The following is a 14,527-nucleotide window of genomic DNA, read 5'->3' on the forward strand; positions in this document are numbered from 1 at the left end:
TGATTTCCCCAAGCTCTATAAGAGGGAGCTTGGGATGGCCGGTCAACCTGACGAAATTAGACTTGGTTAAAGCCTAATTAGTAGTCATCTAGTGCTCTAGCAATCCAAGTATTCTTGATCGAGTTGTGGCGAGGTTTCTCCACCGACAAGGAGGATTATGCTAGCCGGAGTTTCCGGGGACTAATCCACCGACGGATTGAGGGATCGTCCATCTTACGGACAGCCGTGGAGTAGGAGCATCATCTCCGAACCACGTTACATCGAATGTGTTAGCGATTTGGTTTGCATTTCCATTCTTGTATTTAGTGTTTAGCTTTCTATTTGTGTTTGTTTGTATTCCGCTGCGCTAACATCATAGGAAGCTAACGATTTGGGGGTGCCGTCTATCCAACCCCCCTTCAAGCCGGCCATCGATCCTCCAACAAGTGGTATCAGAGCGAGGACACTCTCCGTTGGACTAACCGCCAAAGAAGCATAAGATGGCCGGGTTTATTGTCCCTCCAAAATTTGAAGGATGAAGCCTTGGGGACATCTCATTTTGGATGATGAAGATGGAAGTCTTCTTCGACACGGATTGGGACACAATGATGGTCGTCGAAGAACCATTTGAAGTCCCTAAAGACAAGAAAGGGAAGAAGCTACGATCACGACATTGGACGGAGGAGCAAACTACACGGTCAAAGGCAAACGATAAGGTAATATCTATTTTGATTGATATTTTGCCTAATGACGTGATAAGCCGTGTAGGTAAATACGAGAACACCCATGAGTTGTGGAGCAAGGTGAAGATGGTTCTACAAGAAGAACCTAAACCTACACAAGAGGAAGAAGAACTCATTGAGATGGTCTAGTTGCTCAAGTTGAAGAGGAGCAAACGGAAGTTGAGCCATGCTCAACATCCGAGGAGGATAAGGAAGATGAGACATCCTCTACATCCTCAAGGGTTGAAGAAAAGTCCAAGACAAGTGAAGAGGATGAAGAAGAGGTCTTGGAGGTCAACCTAGTGAGCACCTCTACCGAAGCAAAATCAAAAGCTCACATTGTGTGCTTCGGGTGCAATGAAAGGGGACACTACAAAAGTAGATGTCCTATGGGTAAGAAAGAGGTATCTCCTAAACCCATTCAAGTTAATTTAAACACTAACAAGGGTTGTAGGAGTGAAGAAGCCCAAAGGAGGAGATTGCGCATCATATGCTTCACGTGTGGAGAGAAGGGCCACTACCACACCAAATGCCCCAAAAAGGGAGAAATTAAGAAGCTGGCGCATCTAAAGAAATGGGAGAAGAAGGAGAGAAGCAAGTGTCAAGGGGGAGCTTCAAGGGTAAGGGAGGTATACCCTAACTTGAAGGTTAATTCAAATTTAAACTCCTCCATGCATGCTAGGAAAAATAATGTTAATCATTATATGCCCATGCAAAATTTTGATTTTAGATATCATGATAGGAATAGGGTTAATGTAGATCAAAACTCTAGGAGGCCAATTCATGAAAAATCTAGGAATGGTAGACCTAAGGAGGCCCAAGGCATTAATCCAAAGAAGGGGAGACACATGCCTAGAAAGGGTAGGTCTAGGAATGTCCAAGGTGGACATGTTGACGCTAGGTTTAGGAACCTAGAAAGGGAGAATCAAGCTTTGAAGGCAAAGCTTGATGGTTTAGAGAAATTCCTTAAGAGATTCACTATTGGATCTAAGGAATTAAGGATGGTGTTGGGTAGTCAAAGACCCAACAATGATAGATCGGGCTTGGGATACTGATCTAGTCCCTCCAAGGCCAATGAGAGTTCATATGCTAGGGTGGCAAATGATCATGGCAAGGGAGAGTCCTCCAAAGCTAAGGGAAAGTCTTATGCTAGGGTTGCATATGACTATAGCAAGGAGAAGCCAATAAATGGCAAGGAAAAGTCATTTAATGGTAAGAAGAAATTAACCAAGGACAAGGTGTCCAAGGTTAAGAAAGTTACGTTTGTACGCCAAGTGTCACCGGGGGTGGACCGATGTGGCCTAGCCATTGTGGATGAGTCACCTAGGGAGGTGACTAAGGCAAAGAGCTCTAGGGGGAGCTCTAAGAGTCAATTTGGGACCCATGGCCAATGGATCTCAGGTGGGTTCTACTTGGGGGTCTAGAGGGGCCATGGAGTGTGCCAAATGGTTTAGAGACGGACTTGAGTCTCAAACCTAGGGATTTGGCACACATGGATTATGTTTCATGCAAGGAAATATGACATTAAGGGTCATATTGCATGATAATTGGTTTTGGATGTATAGATGCCATATAAACCAATGCTAGGGATGCATTGTGGGTTGGTATGGGCACATACATCAAGAGGAAGCCAAAACTAGGACTTTAGGTCAAGGTTCAATTGAACCATTTAGTTAGTTTTGGATTTTGTGTCAATCTTGGGATTGGTGATAGATACATTTTGTAATTTATTTTTCCCAAGTAGACAAGGGTACAATAGACCTTTCCACAAAATTTGGGGATTTTTGGAGGTCTAGGGAATTTCTGGTACATTTCTGAAGTTGGCCTGAAAAGGCTGATTTTTTCAGAAATAGGGTACCAGTCGACTGGTACAGATACCAGTCGACTGGTAACAGTGTTTTTCGACCACAGAATGGTTCTGTAAGGTTGTGTCGAAGGGGGTAGTCGACTGGCACTTAGGGCAGTCGACTGATACCAGTCTGAAATTGTTTTCAGCATTGGTTTGTGACCATGTCAACTCGCTTAGATGTATGGGATCCAAGGAGGATTAATACATGAGTTTAGGGTCAGTTTGGATGATAAGTTTTCAACAATTGGGATATTGTTGGAGAACTTTTTGTATGTTAGGCAAAGGGGGAGAATTAAGGTTTAGTTGGGAAAACCTTTAGTGCCTTTGCATAGGGGGAGCCTTGGGATAGGTTCTTAAAAAGCCCGTTATAAAAATCCTAGCTCATTGGGGAGCATAGGTGTACGGGGAGCCTTGGGATAGGTTCTTAAAAATCCCTGTGATAAAATCCTAGCTCAATGGGGAGCGTAGGTGTAGGGGGAGCCGTGGGATAGGTTCATTCGGCGGTTGCCAAGTGTGTAGCCTTGGCAACGTAAGTCCATTCGGCGGTTGCCAAGTGTGTAGCCTTGGCAACGTAAGTCCATTCGGCATTATAAGTCCAAGTGCGTAGCCTTGGCATCGTAAGTCCATTCGGCAGAGTAAGTCCAAGTGTGTAGCCTTGGCATCGTAAGTCCATTGTATTAGCATGTTTATTTGCTATTTGTTTTCCCTAACTTAAACGTATTGCCAAACACCAAAAAGGGGGAGATTGTTGGAGCAATCCCAATGGTCCGCGGGACCATATGTTTTGGTGTTTGGGCAAAGGGTTTAAGTTAGGTTTACCCTCGTTATTTGATATGTGTACTTGAGCTATGCAGGACTGCAGGTGACACATGTGACTCAGGTTGACGGCTTCGGGTCCGGTGAAGGATGGAGCATCCGAGGGACCGTGGACAAGGCAGCAAGGACAAGGGCCGAGGGAAGCGACTTCGAGGCATACGCGAAGGATGGCATTGGGGACGAGCCGCGGGCTTGGATGCATCCGAGGGACGAGAGCCAAAGGAAGTAGGCTTGAAGGCAAGAGGTCAAGGCTGCAAAGAAGAGTCAAGTGAGTCGTGAGGGTCCGAGTGCTAGAGAAATGTACTCGGGATGGGAAACCCTAAGTTTAGGGTTGTACCAGTCGACTGGTACTGGAACCAGTCGACTGGTGGTGAGCACAGAAGCTTTCTGTGCCCAAAACGGCTGGGACCAGTCGACTGGTCCAGGGACCAGTCGACTGATAGATAGCCGTTGAGAGAGACGTTGGGTTGTCACCAGTCGACTGGTGCAAGGATTTCCCCAAGCTCTATAAGAGGGAGCTTGGGATGGCCGGTCAACCTGACGAAATTAGACTTGGTTAAAGCCTAATTAGTAGTCATCTAGTGCTCTAGCAATCCAAGTGTTCTTGATCGAGTTGTGGCGAGGTTTCTCCACCGACAAGGAGGATTGTGCTAGCCGGAGTTTCCGGGGACTAATCCACCGACGGATTGAGGGATCGTCCACCTTACGGACAGCCGTGGAGTAGGAGCATCATCTCCGAACCACGTTACATCGAACGTGTTAGCGATTTGGTTTGCATTTCCATTCTTGTATTTAGTGTTTAGCTTTCTATTTGTGTTTGTTTGTATTCCGCTGCGCTAACATCATAGGAAGCTAACGATTTGGGGGTGCCGTCTATCCAACCCCCCTTCAAGCCGGCCACCGATCCTCCAACAAGATTTCTAGGGTAGAGCCTAAACTAAGTTCAACTTTGAAAATTCTAAGAATATGGGATTTTAAAATTATTTTTCCTAGAATTTTTGAAAAAAACGGGATGATTAAGTAAGACAATGAGTTTGAAAATCAACATCTATTCTACCCAGCACATTCCTATTTGTCTTCTAAGTGCACTGAACTCAAGTTCAGGTAAGGGTTTTGTGAAAATGTCAGCTAGGTTTGATTTAGACTCAACATAGTTGAGTGCAAGTTCACCTTTAGCTACATGATCCCTTACAAAGTGGTGTTTTACCTCTATGTATTTAGTCCTAGAGTGGTGAATTGGATTTTTTGTTAGAATAATTGAGCTTATATTGTCAATTAAGATTTTTGTATTTTTGTATTCTAATTGATAGTCTTTTAAGGTATGCATCATCCACAAAAGTTGAGTTGCACACTCTCCTAGGGCTATGTATTCAGCTTCAGTGGTGGATAGAGCAACACAATGTTACTTTCTGCTTGACCAACTTACTAGGCACTGACCTAGGATTTGGCAACTACCACTTATACTTTTTCTGTCTAATTTACACCCGGCATAATCTGAGTCAGAATAGCCAAAAAGGTCAAAAGTGATAGTTCTAGGGTACCAAAGTCCTATATTTAGGGTGCCCTTAATATACCTAAGTATTCTTTTAACATATGTTAGATGTGTTTCTTTTGCACAAGACTGGTATCTTGCACACATACCAACTGCAAATATTATATCTGGTCGACTTGCAGTTAGGTAGAGTAGGCTTCCTATTATACTTCTATAGTATTTTGGGTCTACTGGTTTTTCTTCTGGATCAGAGTCAATGTTGATGTTAGTGGCCATTGGGATATTTATGATTTTTGAGTTTTCCATGTCAAATTTGTTAATTAGTTCTTTAGCATATTTAGTTTGGTAAATATAAATTCCATCTTTCGTTTGTTTAATTTGTAAACCTAAGAAAAAATTTAGTTCCCCAACCATACTCATTTCAAATTCATTTTTCATTAATTTAACAAATTCTTTTAGAAATTTAGAGTTAGTTGAGCTAAAAATTATATCATCAACATAGATTTGTGCTATGAAGATATCTTTTTCTATAGTTTTTACAAATAGGGTCGAATCTATGTGACCTTGGTTAAAGCCTTTAGATGTTAAGTAATTAGATAGTCGTTCATACCATGCTATAGGAGCTTGTTTAAGTCCATATAAGGCCTTTTTCAATTTAAATACATGATTAGGGTAGTCTAGGTCCTCAAACGTTGGGGGTTGGTTTACATAGACCTTTTCCTTAATGAATCCATTTAGGAACGCGGATTTTACATTCATTTGGTATAACTTAAACCCTTTATGTGTTGTATAGGCTAACAACATTCTAATGGATTCGAGTCTAGCTACTGGTGCATAGGTTTCGTCATAGTCTAAACCCTCAACTTGACTAAATCCTTTGGCTACTGGTCTAGCCTTATTTCTAATTATTTCACCCTGATCATCCAACTTATTTCTAAATACCCATTTGGTATCTATTATTGACTTATCTAAGGGTTTAGGTACAAGTTGCCAGACTTGGTTTCTAACAAATTGGGCTAACTCTTCTTGCATAGCAATGATCCAGTCTGGATCAGGTAGGGTCTCTTCTATAGTCTTAGGTTCACTTTTAGAAATAAGGGCAATCTGACTAAAGTTTCTATAAGAGGATCTAGTTCTGACTCCTAGGTTTGGATCATCCAAAATTTGATCAGGTAGGTGAGAGGTACTTGTTCTAGTTGATCTTATGTTTGAGTTAGAAATTAGTTCCTCTGGTTTATTGGTGTTAAGATGAATTTCATCATCTTCAATAATTCTTGGATTATTGTCAACATTTTCATTTAAGTTAGGTAGATTATTTTCTTCATCAAATATTATATTAGTTGTTTCTTCAACTTTTAGGGTATTTTGGTTATAGACTCTATAGGCCCTACTGGTTGTGGAGTACCCTAAAAAGATTCCTTGGTTTGATTTGAGTATAAATTTTCCTAAGTAATCTTTAGTATTAAAAATATGAACTTTACATCCAAAAACTTTTAAATAGTTTAGGTTGGGAATTTTATTATAATACATTTCATAAGGAGTTTTATTGTGATATTTGTTAATTAGAATTCTATTTTGAATATAATTTGCTGTATTTACGGCTTCGGCCCAAAATTGATAATTTAAGTTATATTCATTTAGCATAGTTCTAGCGGCTTCTTGTAGAGTTCTATTTGTACGTTCCACTAGACCGTTTTGTTGGGGGGGTTCTAGGACATGAAAATTCATGTTGGTATCCATTGATTTTATAGAATTGAGTAAACATATGATTTTCAAATTCCCCCCATGATCACTTCTTATTCTTTTAATTTTAGTATCTTTTCATTTTCTGTTAATTTGCAAAAATTACTGAACTCTTCAAAAGTTTCATCTTTTGTTTTTAGAAATTTTGCCCAGGTGAACCTAGAGTAGTCATCAATTATAACTAAGCAATACTGGTTCTTGCTTAGTGACTTGGCTCCATGTGAATCAAATAGGTCAAGATGAAGGAGCTCAAGTAAAGAGTTAGTTCTTTCTAGATTAGTTGATTTGTGCGTTGACTTGGTTTGTTTTCCTTGTTGACAAGCATTACAGATTGAGTTTTCAATAAATTTTAACTTGGGCAAACCTTTAACTAGTCCATTTTGACTCATTTTTGAAATGAGTCTAATGTGAGTGTGACCCAGTCTTCTGTGCCACAACTCAGTTTCCTCTTCTTGTGTTAGAAAACACTTTATTGAGGAAGTGGGTAGATCAATTGAGTACATATTATTTTTCCTAAGCCCCTTAAGTGTGATTTCAGGGTTTTCAATATTTTTAACTAAACAACTAGATTTGTCAACGGTAACTAAGTATCCACTATCACACAGTTGACTTATACTTAGAAGATTAAAATTGAAGTTTTCAACTAATAGAACTTTTCGAATAATAAAATCGGAACTAAGTTCGATGTTACCTCTTCCGTTTACCTTAAGTTTGTCGTCGTTGCCAAATGCAACAGACCCTAAATTCTTTAGTTTGAGCTTTGTGAACTTTAGTTTATCTCCAGTCATGTGTCTGGAGCATCCACTATTTAACATCCACTGATCCAATTCTTTATATTCCTACACATAAATTGTTTGAATTGGACTCTATTTGATGAAAAGAAAGTGAAGTGATTAAGTTTGAGTTTGTATTTGTTGAAACAAAGATCTAACTTTAGGTTAATTTATTTTGAATATTTATTTTACGTTAATTAATTTGAAAAATAATTTTAAGTTAATTAGTTTAAAAAAATGATTAAAAGACTTTTTCAGATTAAGTTTTAAAAGATTTTAAAATAATTTTGAAATTAAGTTTTGAAAGATTTTTAAAATAATTTTGAAATTGATTTTGAAAGGATTTTTAAAATAATTTTGAAATTGATTTTGAAAGGATTTTTAAAATAATTTTGAAAAAAAAGATTTTTAAAATAAATTTGAAATTAAGTTTTGAAGGATTTTTAAAATAATTTTGAAATTGATTTTGAAAGGATTTTTAAAATAATTTTGAAATTGATTTTGAAAGGATTTTTGAAAGATTATGAATTATTTAATTTGATTTGTAATCCTTAGTCATCTCACCCGATCTAAATTTCAAATCAGAGAATCCTATAATTTTTGTGAGATGATTTATGGTTCAATTTTAGGGTCTGGTTTAAGTATGTTAGATTCAGGTTTAGCTTTGGGTTCAACAAGTAGGCATTCTTTGGATAAACTTCTGGGCTATGGAGAGTCACAAGGACATCATTAAAGTAACCATGCCTTCGAGGTTTTCCAAATAGTCCTACCCATTGAACTTAGTACAAAACCTTGGTCTAACTGGTTAGGATCCATAAAGGGTAGCTTCGGTCAGTTCCACTTAGCCAAATGCACCAGGTCAAAGTTATATCTTCCTAGACATGCGATGACTAAGTTTCTCCAATATACTATCATCCAATACTTCACCAGTACCGTGGGTCAAGTTAAACCTAACTCCTTTTAATCTAACCTTAATTACCCTGCCGGGTAGTCTACTCTTGTTTACACATTTCGGGTAGATTAAGTTGGGTTACCCAGTCGGGTAGTTTAGTTGAGGGTGCCAGCTATTCTGGATCCTCCTTCTATTTTTTTTATTTGATTTAAGTTGAATTTTAATTAATTTCGAATTGAATTTAATTGAATTTTGAATTTTAAATTTTAATTTAATTTTAAATTTTTAATTTAATTTTAAATTTTAATTTAATTTCAAATTTTTAATGAATTTTGAATTTTAATTTAATTTTGAATTTTTAATTTAATTTTGAATTTTATTTGAATTTTGAATTTTGAATTTTTAATGAATTTTGAATTTTGAATTTTAAATTTTAATTTAATTTTGAATTTTTAATTAAGTTTGTTTTATTAATATCATTTTTTTTTTGCTCCCCCTGGATCATAGTCTCGATATGGTCTGTCGAGGTAGTGTATTTGATCCTTCGGGATCCAATATTGACCAAGTCCAACTTGATTAATCAATTTGGACTTGGGGACCCATGCTTGGACTATTTTTCTATTTGTTCTTTTTACAAGAGATAAGTAAGATTTATATTTCCTTTTTTGTTTAAATCCTAGACCAGTTCTATTGTAAACGGCTCTTTGTGTCCCAAGAATTAGGTCAAGATTCTTGGAACCTAAAGAAAACCGTTCTAGTGTTTTCTCCAGATCCTTGACTTGAGTTTTCAGGCTGTAATTCTCTTCCTCAAGTTTTTGGACTTGAGTTGAGTTTCCAGTCTGAACTGGTTCAGTCAAAGATTCGGAATTAGTCACTTCTTTAAGGACAGTTACTTCCTTTAGAAGTGACTTAATTTGATTCGATTTAGCTAACTTTCGCAATAAATAATTAACTAGATTATTAAGTCTAGAAATACTCACAGCGGGGTCTGGCCCTTCGAAAACGGATACGGATCCGTGGCTTCGCTCGGACTCAGCCTCCAACTCGCTCTCGCTCTCGGACACGTCGATCTGGTCCCGGGCCATCAGTGCGAGGAGACTCGTCTGATCGAGTTCGTTGTCGGTATCTTCTTCTGAGAATTCGTCCCACGTCGCTTTCAGGGCCTTCTTCTTTCGCTTCTTTGCATCCTTCAGACTTGGGCAGTTGGCCTTGATGTGCCCCTTCTGGTTGCACCCGTAGCAGATAACCTCGAACTTACCGTTCGAACTCGGTTGAACCTCCTTGGATTGTACTGCCTTCTTTAGATCTCTCTTGTTGAAGCCCTTCTTTTTCTTGTAGAGCTTCTTTACGAGGTTTACGAGCTCGATTGTTAATTCATCGTCTTCATCGTCTGAGTCGGGTTCTTCTTCCGACTCTGGTTCAGTTCTTCGTCGTGATCTCGGTTCACATGTTCGACTGGTACCTGCAACCAAAGCAACCCCCTTCTCGGTTGGCTGTGCATTAGTCTACTCGTGAAGTTCGAATTCTGAAAATAATTCATCTAATTTAATACAAGATAGATCCTTAGAGACTTTGTAGGCATCTACCATTGATGCCCACAATGTACTCCTTGGAAACGAGTTAAGAGCGTACCTTATGATATCCCTATTTTCTACCTTCTGCCCGATTCCGTAGAGGGAGTTGAGGATGTCTTGAATTCTTGCATGCAGTGAACTCGCCGTCTCACCTTCCTGCATCTTTAGATTATACAATTTATTAAGCAACAAGTCACATTTACTTACTTTTGTGTCGGAGGTTCCCTCGTGGAGTTCGATCAGCTTCTCCCAGAGCTCCTTTGCTGATGTGAACGGGCTAACTCGATTGAGCTCCTCCTTGGTCAGTCCGTACTGGAGGGTGCAGGTCGCTTTGGCATCAGCTTCCACCTTCTTGATTATGGTCGGTTCCCATTTTTCGCAGGGTGTCAGTTTGCCGTCTTCGTCGGATGGGAGTTGTAGTCCAGTCTTGACGATCATCCATGTCTCGAACTGGATTTTGAGGAATGTTTCCATTCGCCCCTTCTAGTACCCGAAGTCTTCTCCGGTGAAGAGCGGGGGACGAACGGTGCTATAACCCTCTTGATGGGCCATTTGACCTTCTGCACGATAAAAACAACGAAAATCTGTTCCAAGACTAAGTCTTGGATTAGTAGTGCGGGAATAATTTAAAAGAAAACGTATTCGAGTGGTGTTGCACCAACTTCGAGTAAAAACCGATTCGAGAAAAGAATTAGAATATAGCTATAAAGCTAAATTCTAATTGACTCCGAAAAATCTGAAAATACCATGAAAATTTGTTTTGAAAGGTGGTTGCACCGATTCAAAACAACCCCGCTCTGATACCAATTGTTGGATCGAGACGCGCAAGAGGGGGGTGAATAGCGCTCGTGGCTATTTCAGCGATTTAAAACTACGAGTAGAAACGCAGCGGAATAAAGAACACAATCAAACACAGAGACACGAGGGAATTTACTTCGTTCGGAGCCTGTGACGACTCCTACTCGAAGGCCCGCGATCCTTGATCGCTTTCCGTAGGTAACAACTATAAGTTCGAATAGAGTACAAGTATTACAATTAAGTATAATTGAAAAAAGACAGTTATACCGACAACAGTATAGTAATCTGAAGATTTCGGAGCTCCAGGTTGTCGGTGTCAAGTCGTAGCACTTCCGGGTCGTCTTGTTAGCAGCTAGTTGCAAAGGGATCGCTTGAAATTCGTTGGGAAGAGCTGCTGGTTGAGACCCTCTTATAAAGGGTGTTCAAGGCGCCTCCATCAGACTCCAAGGTGCCTTAAATCCCTAAGTTTTATCCCGGAAATGATTCTGCGATGAAGCCTTGACCGCTGCCTTTTATCCATCTCAAGGCGCCTTCATCACTGTCCAAGGCGCCTTAAACCACCTGTTCAAGGCGCCTTGAGCTTCCTTCAAGGCGCCTCCAACCCTTCTGGACAGCTGGCTTCGGCTCGCACCCGAGGCGCCTCCAAGCTCCGTGGAGGCGCCTCGGACACTGTTCATCCGAGGCTAAGTTGTGCTCCTTTGGTCCTGCAACAAGTGTTAGTCCCAAACACATATCCTGCAAAACCAAGTTAGCACAAAACAATATAGATATGATAATGACAGTCTCCGGACTGTCCGGGTCTGACTTCGGATTTCCAACCGGAAACCCTAGGTCGACCCGACGCCTACTGTTCCCTCTACGGGGAACGCGTCCTCACCTGCTCCACTCAGGAGATTTACCTGTTGCCAGTGCGATCCTCCAGATCGACTGGACTTTTGCTCGGTGCTCGATACTTCTGGACTTTCTGCTGGACTTCTGCTTCCCGGCTGGTCCAGTAGAAAGTCCAGAAGCCCTAGGTCCAGCAGAAACAATATAGATATGATAATGACAGTCTCCGGACTGTCCGGGTCTGACTTCGGATTTCCAACCGGAAACCCTAGGTCGACTCGACGCCTACTGTTCCCTCTACGGGGAACGCGTCCTCACCTGATCCACTCAGGAGATTTACCTGTTGCCAGTGCGATCCTCCAGATCGACTGGACTTTTGCTCGGTGCTCGATGCTTCTGGACTTTCTGCTGGACTTCCGCTTCCCGGCTGGTCCAGTCTTTCACCTGGTTCATGACACCAGGACTTTCCACCTAGGGTTACCCCCCCCCCCCTTAGGACTTTTGCCTGAAGCACTCGACTCACCAAGACTTTTTGTATAGGGTTACCACCCCCTATGACCTATGGTTATCACCCCCTAGGGTTTTCACCTTGCTTAACCACAGTTAGGGCTTTTCCATAAGTATACTTAGGACTTTCCTACAATCTCATTCAGACTGTTAGATCACCACACACCTTAACTTTGAATCTTTTGCCATTATCAAAACTTATGTTCGATCGTCAAATGCTCCGCACCAACAGGCGCAACTAGCGAGAAGGACGACACAGGAGAGAGCCGACGAGCTTGGTGCGTCCGAGGGACGAGGCGCTGCCGAAGAGTACGCTTGTGGATGAGAAGGAAACATGCGGTGGTTCCGAGGGATGAGAAGATAGAGCGAAAGTTTGCTCAAGAAGGCCGGAAGTTGGGGGTGTTGGGGTTACAAGATTGCAAATAAACATAGTCCCACATTGAAAACACATGGGAAAGATTATGGGTTTATAAGTGAAATAATATCTCTATTGGTATGAGGCCTTTTGAGTAAAGTCCAAGAGCAAAACCATGAAGGCTTAGGCCCAAAGTGAAAAATAGCATACCATTATGGAGATATCTAAATTCTTTTCGATCCTACAATTGGTATCAGAGTCAGGACTGCCATAAGGTTTAGCCGTCGACTATGAACAAGAGTTATGGTCTGATTGAGCTATGTGGATTAATATTGACCTTGAACAAAGAAAGTGGGGGCTCCTATGTTCGAATCAAGAGGACCAGACACCAGGCAGGAAGTCCTTGTTGCGGCTAGGCAAGGAGTCCTAGTAGGTCGAGCGGACCAAGGGGCAGGAAGACCTGGTGGGTTGAAGATCGGACGTGGGAAGTCTGTGGTCCTTTGTTTGAGGGGGGATTGTTGGGGTTGCAAGGTTGCAAATATAGTCCCACATTGAAAACATATGAGAAAGATTATGAGTTTATAAGAGAAATGATATCTCCATTGGTATGAGGCCTTTTAGGTAGAGCTCAAGAGCAAAACCATGAGGGCTTAGGCCTAAAGTGGACAATATCATACCAGTGTGGAGATTTATAAATTCTTTTCGATCCTACAGGGGGTGAGCCCTATTCCGGATGATCAAAATCACCTAAGCAAGCGGAGTCGGAGAGGAAGACCCTGACCCAAGTGAGCGGAGTCGGAGCAAGAACCCGAACCAAACAAGTTAACATAAGGTTAACTTGGTTCGGGCCCCTGAACTCAGTTTAGGTGCTCGGACCATGAAAATTATCTAGATCGTGTTTAACGCGATCCGTTGCAATAGGGATAAAGTTTTATCCCCTTAGAGACGCCTAGAACGCTTCCAAACCCCCTGGTCCGAATGGTTTAAAAGTAACACTTGTGATTGATTTACATTCAGTTCTGTTTTGTAATCTAGTGCTTTAATTACTATAAAGAGGCGTCTCCGCTTAAAGTGGAATTTAGTGAGCGTTCAACTTCCTTGTATTAACAATCACCCTGGTTGTAATCAAGTAACCCCTTTTATGCCTTTTATTTTTTTTGTATTTTATTTTTGTTTATGCAAGTGTTGATTGTTATTAAGTTGCAAAAGTTCGAGGAAGATTTATTTTATTTTATAGGGCTATTCACTCCCTCTAGCCGCTCGTCAAGGGTCCTACAAGTCTTTCATTCGACTTCTTGTGTTCTCAAGTCCCTACACACTTAGATACAAGATATCAAAATCATATAACCTAACTTAACTCGGTTGATCATATCAAAACTCACATAAAATACTTATCTATAGTTTAGCCGTTAGCATACCTTATGCCATTTGATATTCAAATTTCTTAGTCAACTCAATCCCTAGATTAGAGCTCCTTGAACTCTCCCTAGTACCGACCCTAGGGTGGTCAAGGTGGGGTCGGCGCACAGGGCCTCACCTCGGGTAAGACCCCGCTTCTATTAGTAAAAAATTATTAGTATTTATTGAATAAAACATTAATTTAAAAAATCTAATTATAAAATTAAAAATGATTGTAGATTTTTTTTATTTTTGTAAAAGTGTCCATAATAAAATAGAGAAATGCCCATGGGAGGGAGCTCGATCGTATATTTTTTTCCTCTGTTTTGTTCTAATTATTTCTAAACCCTAAATTCACTTTTGCTCCCTGTCTCACATTCAGATTCTTCGCTTTCGCCCACTTTGATAGCCACCGACAATCACCTTCCTAGTTCTCACACTGTGATTTTCTGTGTCGTCGTCATTGCATCGTTGCGGCACCACTGATGCCCATTGACACTACACATACGCTTAGACCCTTCGAGACTTCAATTTAGATAGAGTTTTTTTATTTGATCCATGATTAAATGAAAAATAATTTTAGATTACTCAATTAGTTTGTTTGATTTCTTTTTATTATAGTAAAATCTTCGAGACTTCAATTTAGATAGAATTTTCTTATTATTATTATTACATAAATACAAAGGAGTTTTTTTTTTATCGGACCTTTTAAAATCTAAGACCGGCCTAACTGTCCCTTCCGGACACTTAGAGCTCCTTTGAGATTCTTAAGCTTTTCTCTCCGGAAGCTCCCTATGTTGA

The sequence above is a fragment of the Zingiber officinale genome, chromosome 4A (assembly GCF_018446385.1).
Source record: "Zingiber officinale cultivar Zhangliang chromosome 4A, Zo_v1.1, whole genome shotgun sequence".
Taxonomy (NCBI): Eukaryota; Viridiplantae; Streptophyta; class Magnoliopsida; order Zingiberales; family Zingiberaceae; genus Zingiber; species Zingiber officinale.